Below are 16466 nucleotides of genomic sequence, written 5' to 3'. Positions count from 1 at the left end.
ATTTCTCGCTTCGTTGGAGCCTGAGCTGAGCTTGTTACTGGCACAAAGGCTGAGAGGTGGCCTGCTTGAGAGCACAAAGCCGCCCTCACCTCTGGACGGACACATTTCCCTCAGATAACGGACGACTTGTTGGACAGCAGCACTAGAGTGTCCCCATACGTTAGAGCAACAGACACACATCCTTAGCACAGTGAGACTCAGGACAAAGTTAGAGTTTAGGACATGACATGGGAAAAACATGAGACATGGATTCATGAAAAGATTTGTTAATGAGATGAGTTAGGCAGATGTGCTCTGGTCCCTTAGAGACACTTTAACGTCCCACATCATGGGTGCTGCTCTCTTCAGCCTCACAGATAACGTCCCATTGGCTTCTCTGCTGATCATTTCAGCCCCAAAGGGATTAATAACAAGAGCACAGCCGTGAAATTTCAGGTAAATGTGCCTTTAAACCACTCTAATACCTATGTTTGTGTTATGTGTCCATGTAGGCATTCTAGTCTTATGCACACACAGTTTCTCTTTGTGCAGCAATGACATAAAAATATTTCTGCAAAAATCTGTCTGTTGTGAATTTGTTGTGACAAATTGATGTTTATATGGAGAATTTCAGGCACTGCATTTGAAAAATACTTGACGAAAGGCCAATCAGGAGGCGTTAATTAATCTACAATCAACTGTGGATTAAAACGTAACGTCGTAATTTACACTGTCATTCCATCATAAGTAAGAACGTCACAGTCTGATTTTATTGATGCAAATTGATGAAGCCTTAAATAAAACAGCTTAATCAGGAAATGATTTCACACCAGAACAAAGTCATTCATGGATTAAAATGGGATTTTAGCTCCTGAATATGGACTGTCCTTTGAAATTTGCCCGTGTTTAGGCTGTGTTTGTTTAATTTACATGGTAAAAAATTGATGTGGAGATAGTGCATTATTTATCAGAATTATGAGTACTGCAATCACTGTTCATTTTAGCAGCTATTTTTAATTCTAGTCATAGTTTTAGCCTTTAAATGAAATGCATTTTAGTTTTAGTCACATTTTAGTCATTTCTATCCTATCAGTTTTAGTCGATGAAAACTCAAAAACATTGTAGTCTAGTTTTAGTCCATAAAAAGTCCTCACATTTTAGTCTTTACTTTTAGTCCAAGCATCTATTTTCTCGCCTAAATCTGGTATCAAATCATGGTAGGGTGTTCTCTGCACCCTGGCAAACCTTGGGGTCCCTGCTTTCTACAGCTGAGAGGCAAAAGACATACAGATGTATTGTTTTTTGACAAATTTACCACCACTGGAGAAATATCACAAATTTTGAGTCAGATGAAAACTAAATTACATTTTAGTCCAGTTTTAGTCATCCTATATTTTTATTGTTTCTATGGTACCTAAGATGCCTGTGCTCTACTGATTGTTGATGTTTTAGTTTGTATGGTTACAATGCCGGCACACTATTGATATGATCTCATGGTTTACTTGGTGTCTGTGACAACTAGGTTCTTATGTTATTAGTTTAGTTACTTGATCATGTTTTCTGTTCTTGCACTGTTGGGCTCTGTTGATGTTTCTGGGTATCATTGTTCTGTTGTCTGTCGTTCTTAGTTGCTTTACTCTTGTTCCTAACCATGTCAAAGCACTCTGTAAACCCTTGTTTTTTAAAAGTGCTCTATAAATAAAATTATTATTATTATCTTGACAAAAACTAAACATAGCTTTTGTCAGATTTAGTCATTAAAGATCTATTTTTGTTAGTCTTTGTCTAAATTTTGTCATGGAAAAAAGGCTGTCGATGAACATTTTTGTCATAGTTGATGAAATTAACACCGACTGCCATCACTGTTACGTAAACACAATATCTCATTTGTGACTTGTTCCTTATAAATTCAGAGTAAACACCTCTAATATTTATTTTCTCCTTGAATTTAAAAGTCTAGAGCCAGAGAGTCTAGTGTCAAAGTGACCCTAATGATGATATTCTTATAGTGATACCAGTGATACTCAACATGTGGCTCTTTCGGGATGATTTTTAGCTCTCTTATGTCTTGATTCTAAATGTTCCCCTCAAAAACCTTGAAAAAGGGAAACTCTGACCTCAGAAATTATACACTGTAAGTCATATTACAGTTTGTTTCACTTATACAGAAGGCTTTAATTATTAACTTATATTTTTGTCTGTATAATTCCATTGCCTTTGTTTGCAACTCTTTGCCCCTTTTTTCTTTTGCCACTTTTAAGTTTCAACTTTTTTATTTCCAGAAAAAAAGAGAGGTGCATTACAAAAGTACAAAAAAAACAAAACCAAAAACAGAACATCCCCCCACCCCTCAACACCCTGAAACCCAAGCCGGTTTCCCTTCTTTTATAATTGAGATATTAAGAGGACTGTATACTAACAGAAATATAAATACACACATACACATATGTTTTTTGCCATTTTTATCCAATTTTTTTGCCACTTTTTGCATATTTTGCCAACCTTTTGCCATTAAATCCCATTTTCCTTATTTTTTGCCCAATTTTGCCACTCTTGACTGCTTTTTGCCCATTTTTAGTCCAGTATCACACTTTCTGGCCATGTTTTTGCGACTTTTGGACCATTTTTGCCACCTGTAACTCATTTTCTTGTCACTTCTCACCCATTTTTGCTACTTTCTACCCCTTTCTCAACTTCTCGTCCCCAATTTTCATCCATTTTTGCTGCTTTTCGCCTATTTTTGCCAAATTTAATATTTTTAATTGCTACTTCAACCCATTTTTGCCACTTTTCTCCACTTAGATTTTGGCTCTTGCATTGGTATTTTTCAACAATTTGGCTCTTTGGTTGAGCAGGTTTAATTAACACTGAGTTATTCTGTCATTTCTCAGCAGACACCTAAAAAAGATAAAGAAAGAGGGAAAGCCATAATCAGTAGAGATTTACAAGGGTCTCATCTTTATCATGGAAAAAAGGCAGTCGACGAACATTTTTGACAAAAAGATTCTATTTCCCCAGCCTGGGGAAATAGTGTGTCATGTGTGCCATGTGTCATTCCCAACTATCCTTTACTGCCTGGCTGAATTGCTCAGTGAGAGACAACATCACCTTTGCAGTAGATGTGCTGAATTAACCTTTAAATAAAAAACTAATCAAACATATATAGTACCTCAATCCAGCACTGTTTGAACCGTGTGACCATAACATTTAAGTTACAAGGAAACACAAGTTTGGATCCCACAGACCAAGCTTGTTCTCCTGGATGGCGTACAGCCACAGTGTCCTCTACTTAGCTCTGTGCTTTGGTTGGGTAAATTATAAAAAAAATTATATAAAAGATGAGGATTTAAAGTTTATTTGTAAAGCAGAAGGCCACACAGCAGTTCTTCTGTGTTGAGGTTAATCGTTTGTTTCCCCCTACAGTACAAAGCAGATGTGATGTTTTATGGGTATTCTCCTCATTGCTGACTGTATCTATAAAGAGAAACTGTTTAACTGTGTTAGTGTTGATATATTTGAATATTTGCATCAGGCGACCACTTTGAATAAAGACCAAAAGAGCATGCTTTCTTCAGTTTTCAGTCTGAAAAAGTCAGAAATAAAACTGTAAATCACTGAAAACCAGCTTATTGTACAGCACATCATCAGTGTATGAACTTCCTGTATTAAGATTCATAAGCATGCAGTATTTATGACAAGTGTACTCACTCTGGTTATCGCATCTAGAACTGTGGTTTTCAACTGGTGGGTCGGGACCCAAAAGTGGGTCGCGAAGCTCCTTCAAGCGGGTAGCGAATATGTGTAAATGAAAAAAATCCCTTATCACAGAGCTTCCCCACCCTTTTTCCTATAAACACCCTCTACTGATATCTAAGAAGAGCTGAGGCCCCCAGGTCCCACATGAAAAAATAAATACAAAATATTTATGTATATTACCACTCAACGATTTGAGAAATGATCTAATTGTGATGTTTTTCCCCCAAAATTGTGAATGCGATTCAATATGTGATTATTTTTAGGTTCCTCATTTTATGTATTGTTCAACAAACACAAGCAATAAATCACTCTATATCATTACCATCACAATATTAGGTAAAATAAACTAGGGATGAAAGATTTGAAAAACATATCTAATTTTAATTTCAGCTCTAAAGCAAATTTGGTACTGGGGATGGTATATTTTTTTTAATTATTTACATTTTGATTAAGAAAATCATAACCATGAACAGGAAAAGTAAGATTTTTGTTAACTATCCTGATAGACACTTAAATGTATTCATAATGTGTAGAGTAAAACATCTCTGCTGCTGCAAAAAAAACATTTCATGTCTGCTTTTTGAAAAAAAAAAAAAAATAAATAAAAATATATATATATATATATATGTATAGTATATTACTGCTGTTATTTGATTTTAAAAAGTAATCAAGTTAATCACATCACTACGCTGTGATTAATTATGATTAATCACATTATTTTTTTTTTACAGTTTAAGTATATTTTTATGTGTTTAGATTTTTGAAGGTTGTTATTGTCAGGTGTTTCATTTTTATTCTTTTAAGGGCAAATATTTAAACTACATGTGGTCTCAGCTAAGTAGTGCTTGAGTTAAAAAGCTATGATTCAATCAGTCACAATTATTGTACATCCCTCAAATACTGTATAAACACATATTCACACTGTATTTATTGACGTTTCTCATCAAAAATTACATTTTCCCATTTTTATGTGACATTTGCACACATCTTAACATATAGAATACAGTCGTCAAATTTACTAAGGTTACCTGAACGAATCATATTTTCCGTCTTCAGCTCATACAGTTTGCTAATTAACGTCAATTTTGCACCGCGGATTTCTACACTGGATTAATATTGTTAACAAACAGGACTGTCCCAAAGTTTTGGAGCACTCTTCAGCATTTATCTGAGCAGCTGAAGAAGAAAACTGTCCTGAAGCAGCTGAAGAGAGTGGTATGACCATGGCTTGATCCTGTGTTGTTGTTGGCGTCTTTGCGAACATTAGCAAAGATGTGCTTTGTACTTGAGACTAGTTGTGCTTCTTTGTAAAGACAGTTCATCACTGCAGCATGTACCCACAATTGTGGTTTTATCTTAACTAACATTCTCCAGCTTTTTAAAAAGAATATAGCTGTTCAGCTGACCTGGGTCTGTCTCCTCACTCATCACTGCTGGCTGTGTCTGACCCTCTGACCTCTTCAACCCCAGGCACGTAAACATCCGCACTGAAGGACTACAGGAGCAAGTTGTGGTCAAACTTTATGTTACTATAAATGAGCCTAATTTTTTGCAACCCCTGGGCAGACGGACCCTCCCCCTGAAATCTCTGGCGCCCCCCCCAAGGGGGCCCTGGACTCCATGTTGGGAACCCATGCTTTAGTGGATAGACAGTAAATTTATACACATATTTTTGGGGGTTTTCCTATAATACAGAGTAAATTTCAATGTTTGTTTCAGGATTTCTACTTATGACAAAAATCATAATCTCGATCATTTTTATTTCTAGTGAGATCAAGATTATTAAAAACTTTTACTGGTTGATTTTATAAGATCAGCTATGCATGAATTTATTGAACTTAGACTCTCTTAACTCTTTGAAAAAGGCAATAAAGGTGAAATCAGAGATATATAATAAAAATCAATTTTAATTTTTTCTTATGGCTTAAGTATAGCAACAAAACCTTCAAAAACAACATTAGGCCCAGAAACAGAATATTTAAAACTTTTTTGTAGTTTTACCAAGAAAATAAACAGAGCAATAGTTAACTATTATTTTGAGTCAGAATCTTGTAAATGTTAGACCATAACTGTGCAGATAAAGCTCTGTAAAGTGCTCTCTGTTAGAAGAGTTTGGATGCAGCCTTGCTTTTTCTGCCAACAATGACATCATAAAAATCCGTTATTTCATTTTATTTTATAAAAGGCGAGAATGCTGCGATGTTTCAGTATGTTTTTAAGTTGACAAGTAATATTGGATTGCCGCTTGTCTTACAGTAGGTCTCTCAGTCACAGCAATTTGAGCAGACATGTTGCTGAGACAGCTCTGGCATTGTTTTCTGGGACACTGAAATTCTATTTTCAGTTTTACTTGGTGCAGTAATTATCTGCATTGTTGGTGAGAATAAAGAAAATAAAGTGCATGAATATGTGCCGGTCAATTGGATTCTGTCAGTTCAAGCGGAATTGGGTACACAAGCGAGCAGCTTGCCAGCTTGTAATAACGATGGTGTTTGCGTGGAACAATTTCCCCTCTAAAACAGCTCATCAACAGCAGAGAGAGTCTGTCACCCAGGGTACGGAGTGACAAGTCTTCTGCATCTCCGTCTGTTATTAACATGTCTCTCACGACAAGCTCAATTATCTGACACTGCCCGTAATTTCCATTCCTTTTTCTGGCACAATGTAAAGTTCCTCTCCTTCATTTTCAAAGCTGGTCGTTTTGGATCCGGCAAACACTGATATAAGACGTGTGTGGGAGGAGGAAGTGAAAACTGAGGGAAAAACATCTGCAAGTCAGAGCCAAGTTGCTGCAGGGGCTTGCTGTGCTGAGGCCTTGATCATCACTCATAGCTGATGTTTAGGAGCCACAACGCTTAACATTTTCATAATAATATTTCTAGATTTCTTATTTAGATAGACTGGTGCAAGAAAGGGCAAAAATAAAAGGTAAGCTATCTTAGAAAAAATTTAATGTATGAGAATCATTATTTAAGGGACAGATACATTTTTATGGCAATAGCTAAAGTCTAACCTTATCAAAAACATAGAAGATGCATGAGTTTATGCAACCTATCGCAGTATTTCATTCACTAGATCAAGGAAGGAACTCAAAAGTGTTGGTTCATTTTCATCGTGGGTAGGAGGGAATGACTCCCATGATTCCCCACTTAACCTTAACTTCAGCTTCTGGCTCTAGAGAGAAGAAAAATACAGAATGTTGATTTAAAGGTGCACTGTGTAATATGTAGCCTAGTAGCATTAATTGGAACAAACTTAGCAAAGATAAAACAACATTTATGAGTAGGCCAATCTTAATGAGTCTCTAATCATCTCAGTATATTATTTGGTTCTTTCTGTGGTACTGTAGAACATGCAAAAAGTAAAAATTCAAGATAGCGAAGTCTATGGAAGGGACCCTCCCCCTGACTCCGCCCCTCTCAGGAAATGGATGTGACTCTCCTGATCCTCCTCTCAGCTGGAGGATCAGGAGAGGAGTGCAAAACTTTCTTCCAAGAGTTTTCCCCTCACATCATGAGATGGAGAGGCTGTCCTATGAATTACAGGCCGTGCATATATGGAGGTGTACCCCTGTGTCTGCTCATGTCTGATGAAGTGCTAGGGCCTGAAACGTCACATATGTGGTGGTAATCTTCATTAAACTAGCTTCAGAGCAGCTTCTGGTATGCAGATTTGATTTTTCTGTTTTGCCTGTGACTTATCTTTGTTCAGCACCCAGTACTTAACTCTTATAGATGTGCGTGCTTTTGAGTTATTGTTTTCTTATAAACTAACCATGGGGGGGCTCGTGTCTTTTTAATTTCTTTGATAAAAATCAGAAGACCATAAAATGTTTGGCTTCTTAAGATAGCTACAGTGGATGGTTGTTGAAAAGATTGACACATGACGTCAGTGTGATTCTTTTGCATTCATTTTTTTAATCAAAATTTTTGACAGCACTTTTTTTTCTTTTTTAATATAAAATCCCTGTCCTGTCACTTCAGAAAGTTAACATTGGGTAGTTTCTGCCTGTTTGGAGACGAAGGAGAAAATGATTTATCTTCAATATGTTCTGTTACGGTACAAGAATTATGAAGACACTTTGAGAACAGTCACATTTTAAGAAATAATGTCTCTAGCAGTGGTTCTCACCTGGTGAGTCGGAACCCAAAGGGGGTTGATAAATATGAGGCAATAAATTTATGTTGTGCTATTATTTTGAAGGACACATCTCAGTCCCTTTGTTTCATTGCATCTTTAGTTTGGTCTCTAATCCAAACTGCCCCATTTTTCATTAAAAACACAGTTATGATTGCAACATGTATGAACTTTGTGTCACGATTTGTTGTTAGGGTGCTGATGGTGGGTCCTAAAGGTAGACCAGTTGAGAATCACTGCTCTAAAGCAATCAATCAATAAGTCAATCAATCAGTCAATGTTTGCACAGCGCCAATTCATAACCGAAGTTATCACAAGGCAAGTAACAAAGAGGGCAGGTCTAGTGCTCTCTGTTGTGGCCTATTTCAATAGATCAGCATTAGTCATTAATATCATAGTAAAGGCTATACCCCTATTATACTAAAGACCGGTGTTAATTCATTATTAATAGATATAGCAGTGAAGTCATATTGCTCTTGGATTTAATTAAACTGTTTTAGAAACGATTATAGATGTTAGTATGATGTTAAAACGATCCTTTTCAGGGGGAACTTAAACGTTTTTGTCCAAATGATGAATAGGTTAGTTGGCATTTATTTCAGTTCTCCACTGATATTTTATTTGCAGAAATGCAGTCGTGCATGCCGTCATGGTGCACAACATCATGGTCATGAACTCTGTGCAATGACTGAAAGACCAAGATCGCGGATTCAAGTGATGGAAATGGGATTCCTCAGGAGGGCAGCTGGGCTCAAGCCTCAGGGATAGGGTGAAGAGCTCTGACGTCCTGATGGATCTTGAAGTAGAGCTGCTGTTCCTTTGTGTCGAAAGGAGCCAGTTGAGGTGGTTTGGGCACCTGATCAGGATGCCTCCTGGTCGCCTCCCTGTGGAGGTCTTCCAGGCACGTCCAACTGGAAGGAAACTCTGGGGTGGACCTACAACTCACTATAGGGATTATATATCTCATCTGGCTTGAGAATGCCTTGGAATCCCCCCAAAAGGAGTTGGAAAACATTGGGAGAGAGATGTCTGGGTTGACTTACGAAGCCTGCTGCCACTGTGACCCGACCCCTGATAAGCGGAAGAAAATAAATGGATGGATGGAAGAACTATCTAGGGCAGTTGTTCCCAAAGTGGGGAATGGGACCCCATGGGCGGGGGAGTGCAAGACACTGAGAGGGCTGGATATGCCTTCCAAAAACACAGAGAGTATTTTTTAATGGTTTGAAGTTGTATATTTAAATGTTTTTTTGTAGAAACGTGTGTTTATAATTAAAAACAAAAACATGGTCCTTTGGTGAGATTTACGCTAAAACATAAAAATCCTTAGTTTGCACATGACTATTCTTAAATCTGCAGGGTTGTGTTCAACTATGCTGAACTCTCTCTTAGGGGCAGTGGGGGTCCCTGGTCTCCATTACCATTATTGTGGGGGTCACGGGCTGAACCCCTGATCTAGTCTTGTGTATTTAATACTTCCTGCTCCAACACCGGCTTTTGGTTTTGACATAGATTTTAGGCAATGTCTTAACTTCTGAATTTGAGGTAGTATCCTTCCCTTTGCATGGGGTATTATAAAAGTGAGCTCTCCTAGTTCTTGTGTAGATAGTTGCATCTCTGTTAATTTTCAGGTTAAAATGTTGACAAACCTGCAAGCAGTGTTAATTTTGGCAGCTATTTTTAATTTTAGTCTTAGTCGTAGTCTTTAGATGTACTGTCTTTTAGTTTTAGTCACATTTTATTTTTTTCTACTCTTTTTAGTTTTAGTCTAGTTCTAGTCGATGAAAAGTCAAAAACATTTTTAGTATAGCTCTAGTCCATAAAAAGTCCTCACATTTTAGTCTTTATTTTTAGTCCAAGCATCTATTTTCTTGCCTGAATCTGGTACCAAATCATGGTAGTGTGTTCTATGCACTCTGCCAATCCTGGGGTCCCTGCTTTCTACAACTGATAGGCAGAAGATACAGCTGCATTGTTTTATGACAGATTTACACACAGTGGAGAAATATCTGAGATTCTGAACGTCCGACAAAAACTACATCACATTTTAGTCTAGTTTTAGTCATCTTGACGAAAACTAAACTTACTTTTTGTCAGTTTTAGCCATCACAGATTTAAGTTTGTTAGTCTTTGTCTAGTTTTTGTCATGAAAAAAGACTGTCAATGAACAACTTTAGTCATAGTTTTAGTCAACGACATTAACACTACCTGCAGGTGGCCAAACATGGGAAAACAGGTGAAAACATATTTGTTTTTTGATAGTTAAAATGGAAGAACACACTGGTGTATTCATGTTGTATATGCCGATGATGGATTAAACTCAAATGGACTAATCTGGATGTTTAAGAATAAGTGGAGATATCTATAGTAGATGTGATATTAGAAGATTAAAATATTTCTTCAGGACTGAGAGATGGCACACAACAACTCTTGATTGCCTCTGTCTGTAGAAAAGAGTAGGAAAATATTTACTGTAAGACATCAGTGGTGTATGACCTACTGCCTTTGCTTTTGATACACAAAAAAGAGAGGAAAAGGGCATTTTTAATCCCAAAGTTGTGTTTGTATCTGACCCCATTGTCATCTTTGTCATATCTTTGGCATGCTGCAGCTCTTATGTACACACAAGGAATGTTCTACAGAAAAGAACGCTGAAAACATACTAATTAAGTGGTGTCCTTAGAGAAAGTCTTGATTAACTTTCTAATGAGGATGGTCATTGTAAATTGTTTTTTGTTGATAATTTTAATGAATCCTTCAAGCTATTTTTCTACAGAGCAGCCTCATGATTCTGTTCAATCTTACCATCTTTTTCAATAACGTGACTAAAATCAGAGATAAATGTCATTCCAAAGACTCTCCTCAGGTTCTCCATATTTTGACACATAAAATATGACTATATGCACCTGTGATAACCATTTATCTTCAAGATTTTCCCTTCTTGCCAAGCATGGCTCTCAATCTGAAAAGTTTAAGTCAAATTCGCAGCTTGAGGCTGGGAGCGATTTTTTGGAAACATTATGTTTTAGTGCGGGACCCAAAAGGCCTGTTAGAGGTTACCTCGCTGCTTCAAATCTTAAAGCTGCTCAGCCTCCACTCGTGTACGGAGAGCTGCATGATAAAAAGTGGAAATGTTCCTCCAAAGTGAAATATCGCTCTGAGTGGGAGTGTCTGGGTTGCTGTGGGGGAACGTTAGAGGAAGTGGTAATGATGACAGCTCTAACTCAGTGCAGGTGCACTAAAGCATGGCAGCTTGGTCAATTGCCCAGAACCCATTACTTCTCCCCCGAGACCAACCTTGTAATGTGCTAGGTAACTTCTGTAAAGGATTGACCCATTGTCAACAGAGAAATCTCTCAGGTTTTTACATAAAGACACGAGTTCACCTCACAAGGTTACACAGGCAGGTTAAGAGTGTGTTAAATATCTGAGCGTGTTAGCAAACATGACATATTACCTTTATTATTAAACCAGCAGAGCGCTTTCTTTGTACTGAGAACAATAGAGGGTTATAGCTACAGGCATCATATTCACGGCTGGTGCTGTTGGACAGGTTTAGTGTCGGCCTGTTGGGCTTTGAGGAGACACTTTGCATTTTGTGAGCACACAATGTGAGTGAATGTAAAATTCATGATATTGTTTCTCTTTTTGTGTGAGTGCCTTTACAGGAGCTGGAAACATTCAGCGCTGGAGATGGGAATAGGATGACCTTGGGTGCCAGATACATCTCTGTTCCCGTGTCATCTTCAGACAGCTACTGTTTGACCACTATCTGGTAGATGCATTCCATCCGACACTTGTAACAATAGTGTAAATGGGACGAAAATTGAGCTCACCTTAAAGGCGGACTTCTGTCCTCTTGAAGGCTGAAAGCCCTGGATGAGTCCGGTGGCCGGTGGCAGCTCCGAGTCCTTGTTTTGCTCCCTGAGACGTGTGTAATCAGAGAGAAAGTCCTGCACAGATTACAGTCTTCAATCAGTCAGGGAGGAAAATGATATGTACATCATTGTCTCTGCCGCACATCCCAGCCACTGTCAGCCTGCATGCATATTACCTGTGTCAAAGCTGCCAGGGACATGACGAGAGAAACTGAGAGCCATCACCGAGCCGCCACTCAGAGAGGGGGGTGTTGAGTCTTTGAACGCCGCAGCCAGATTCAGTCTCCATGGGGACTCTACTGTGACCTCTGGGATGTTGTTGACACCATTTAATGTACATTTTCAGATACAAAAACGTCTCCTTTCATATCTGAAATTGTTTTCAATGGGCTGAATAACATGGAAAGGCCGGCTCTTGTCACCAAAAAAGAAAATATTGAGCTTGCTCTTGCAGTTTTTTCCCTCAACTCGAGTCCGCTGAAGTTGGACGCCTTTGTCAGCTTTGACCTTGAGGTGCAGAATAAAGACAAAGACTTATTTTGTACATTGAGAAAACCACACGGCTTGGCTAAAACCGACCCACCTTAATCTTCTCATAGGTCTCCACATCATCTTTTGCAAGTGTCTCTTTGCTAAAAACAGGCACATACTGTGTGTGAGCACAAAGAAGAACATAATGTGGCAAATTTGGATGGAGGTGTCTCATTGTTGTTGGTTCAATTTTCACTGTTGGATGCACATACAGTAAATGCAAAGCAGCAGGAGAGGGAAATTTTACAATAAAGACTGCAAAGACTGATCAAATCTGAATTCCCCCCCCTGAAATCGAGTCAGACCATAATTTCCTTGAAACAAGAGTGTTTAATTTTAAGCTGTAAACGGCACCTCTGCGCATAAAAGCATAATGGAGGATGATTTGCTGCCATGCATACACCATATTTTTCCACCCAGCATTGGTCTTTACATTTAAACATCCACCCTAATGCCTCAAATTATCACCAAAACTACATGAAAAACTAAATCCGAGAGCGTCCGACTTCTAGTTCCGGCAGGTTTGCATAAAAGCCCCCCTTATCCCACACCAGGTATCTGTTCACCTTGAGAAGTCCACACCGAGATGCAATGTCAACGTGAGCACTTTCTACCTCGAACTGTTCTGTTTGTCTCCCCTTGTCCTGCTGGGGCTGCAGAGGGAGGTCACCAAATTGTCTCTGGAATAAAAAAAAAAAAAGAAAGAAAAAAAGCTGCTGACCTTCTGCTAAATTGGCCACATTCAGGAGACAGGGAATATCAGGTTATTGAGTTGATCCATGCTGAGTTTCCCTGCCTGGGGAAAATGATCTGCGCTATTGTCTGCCTTCTGCAGTTGATCAAGGGCAAGAATGTGTTGAGAATGTAAAAACACGGGACACTTTTTATGTCGTTTCCAATGTCCTAATGGTTTAAGTGAAAAGACTGCTGTAAACAAAATATTTAGCTGTAAGATAAGTGCCTTTTGCTTATAAAGAGATGCTCTAAAATCAGACGTGTTTTAAGGAAGAGACATATTGTAAACAAATGCAGCTTCAGCAGCCCAACAATTCATCGCACTGTACTTTGAAGTTGTTGATTCCTTGAGATAGGCAAATAATAGTCTCTTTGCAAAATTGCAGGCCTATCCTTCAACCACTGGGGAAAAACAGTTCAAATTGAGCAGGGACCGGGAAGAAGCAGCCCTCTTGCTGAAGTATTTTGTATATTTGGGGCACTATAATGAAATAAGTCATTTCTGCCAGCAGTTCACATTACCTCCCAATGGTTAAGAACCATAATCCCAATAGCATTTGGAATTCTATCACACATACAGTTGGAAATGTTATTGCATGATTACAGTGTTTCTCTCCCTCTGCATAGTTATTGTATTTATGCATTTTGCACAAGAATCAGAAGAGCGCTGTGTCCAATTACACTGCTTTTCAAATGGAGTATTTGCTAAAGAAAAACCAGACAACTTCTGACAAAAACAGTTTGAAATGATACCTTTCTATTACAAAAAGAAACACAATTTTGAGAGGAAGCATTACTGAAACACTTTCCTTACACTCTCAAGCATAAATCTGATCTTTCTTTTCTCTCCTTTGGTTATATTTTTTGCCACGGAAGAACGAAATAACTTCAGAAACAATGAGGATGCAGCCGCAAAAAGCTAGACTACATCTTCTAAATGCAAGCTGAAATCAGTGTTCTTTCAAAAGCAGGGCAATGCTCACACAGATGTGCAGAAATTGGTTTATAAAATTTAGCTTTTAATTCAAGAGGCCAGTTTTAATGACAGAGTGTACAGCATCTCATAGGACAGCTTTGGAGTCTTTATTTTCAAAGACTTTGTGAACATTTTTAAAGTTTTACTGTACACAAAAATGCTTAATCTTTTTAATGGAAAAATATTGAAACAAGTGCTAAAAAAAATTTAATAATCAATCAAAGGGGGTGCTATTGAAATTAAAAATTAAAATTGTATGTTGATTAACTGTACTCTAAAGCAGTGGCTCTTAATTGGTCCGGCCTCAGGACCCACCAGTCAGTCTTATAACAGATCGCGACCCAAGTTTCCAAAATTTTTTCAACACGTCATGTTTAGTTATTTGAATATGTTGCAGTTAGGAGCATGATTGGACCAAAACACCTGATATAAAAAAGAAAAGAGACAAAACTGATAACTTTTACACCCTCTTTCCCATCATCATGTGTCAATTTTGGCCAATTTTCCAGAAAACTTGTGAAATTACTTCATTATCATGAGAAAAGCAGCTATTTATTGCAAGAAGGGGAGATAAATTAAAGTATTGGTCAAACGTTTAAATCTAACCTATTTCACGGTAAAACAGGGTAAAATAAAAGGTATCGATGCATGTCCAATATGGACTACAGAACTGTTGCCACCATTTTTTGTTAGACACCTAGTTGCAACCCACTGAAAACTGCTGAAAGCTCCATGACCCACTTTTGGGTCCCGACCCACCAGTTGAGAACCACTGCTCTAAAGCCATCACACAACCAGCTAAAGTAGCTTTGTAACTTTTTTAAAACACGTTTAAATTTTCTTTGCTCTTAATTTTTAAATATGTATAAAATCCATATTCTACAGATTAACACCATCCTAGAATGACTAGTAAGTCGACATCAGCCCTCAGTCTCCACTTCTTCTGTTTCTAAAGCCAATTAGTTTTTTTAAGCCATTCAGAAGAATGTCCTTCCTGATTTTTTTTTTTTTACCATCATTAAATCTACAAGTAATGCAATCTTTCTCAAATTATCAACTTATTTGATTAATTAATTACAAAGCCTATAATCAATTAATTTCTTTTAATTAGCTGACAATCACAAAATAATCGAACTTGCTTTGCTGCATGCAGCTGACTGATGGCTGCTTTCAGCTGCAGGGTTCCTATACGCTTTTAAAAATCTATTTTAACTTTCAAAGACATGAACTAAGAAAAAATAATACCACTTAATGCCAAACAGCAAAAATAAAAGGTGTGTGAGATTTCTCTGAACAACTGACCAGAGCTGAATGTTCTTATTTAATGTACTGTTTATGAAATGTCACATGGGTGTCAGAAAAATAAATTCTTTGGCAATAAATGCCAAAATCAAATGATGTCTGGGGCATTTAACACCTTTATTCTGTCAGTATGCTGTATGGTGATATTTATCATACATTTTAGCAGGTGTGCTGAGCTCATTCTAAACAGTTTAACTATTTTTGACAGTCAGCCTTCTCTATTAAAGGCAGTAAACTCTGGAATTCATCACCAACCAAAATAAAACTAATCACAGATTTAAAATCTTTCAATGCAAAGGTCAAGTTCTGGCTGAAAGCAAACCAGAGCTGTAATCATTCTTAGATTGTCATGTTTCTAACTTCACATTTGAGCTGGTTTATAGAATTTGTTTTGTTTTTTTTATGTGGATATGCATTTTATTGTCCTTTTATTCTGTAACTCTCATGCCATTTTATGCAGTTAAATATTGTACATTTCATGAAGTGTTTACTCAAAGGCCCAATTAGGAACAAGAGTTGGAAATTAGCAATTGCTATAAACTCTCTGTGCAGCACATCAGATTCATGCTCTGTTATGAAACTATGTTAAACTGCATCGTCCCTATCAAATAAATAAATTCAAGTCCAAGCCGTGTTAAAATAAAGGTGGGCTGCACAGATTATTAAGTGAGCAACATGTTGCCCAGATGTAACTGCTGTTTTTTTTAACAGTAGAGTTTATTTAATCACAGGGAGTCAGATAAACTCAGAGAGGTCTGAGGAGCCTCCCTCTGGAAATTTAGAACAGCAAAAACAGAATTCCCTAAATTATGAGGAATATTTATGCAACAATTTGTGGAGGTAGATGAGTAAAATCGAATAAAGTTAGCTGGAAAACAAACATGTAATTTTAGTCAATGTGCCTTGTAAAATTTAAGACCTATCACTGGTAGAAATCACTTTTTTCATTGATTTATCAACTTTAATACTTATTAACACCACATGGACATCCCGTACTTAAGTTGAAAAAGCTGAAGGAATTTCATACTAAGCATCTGGTAAAGAGAAATTAAGAGCAGCAGAAATTTAACAGCAGCTAAAACCTATAAAAAATTATAAGGAACTCTCATTTTTCAAAAGAAGAAAAAAAATCCTGATTCTGTACGCAGATTGTCCCAGAGGTGTGTGTATCG

The sequence above is a fragment of the Cheilinus undulatus genome, linkage group 15, assembly GCF_018320785.1.
Source record: "Cheilinus undulatus linkage group 15, ASM1832078v1, whole genome shotgun sequence".
Taxonomy (NCBI): domain Eukaryota; kingdom Metazoa; phylum Chordata; class Actinopteri; order Labriformes; family Labridae; genus Cheilinus; species Cheilinus undulatus.
The sequence above is the reverse complement of the archived record's forward strand: the minus strand, read 5'-3'. Positions refer to the sequence as shown.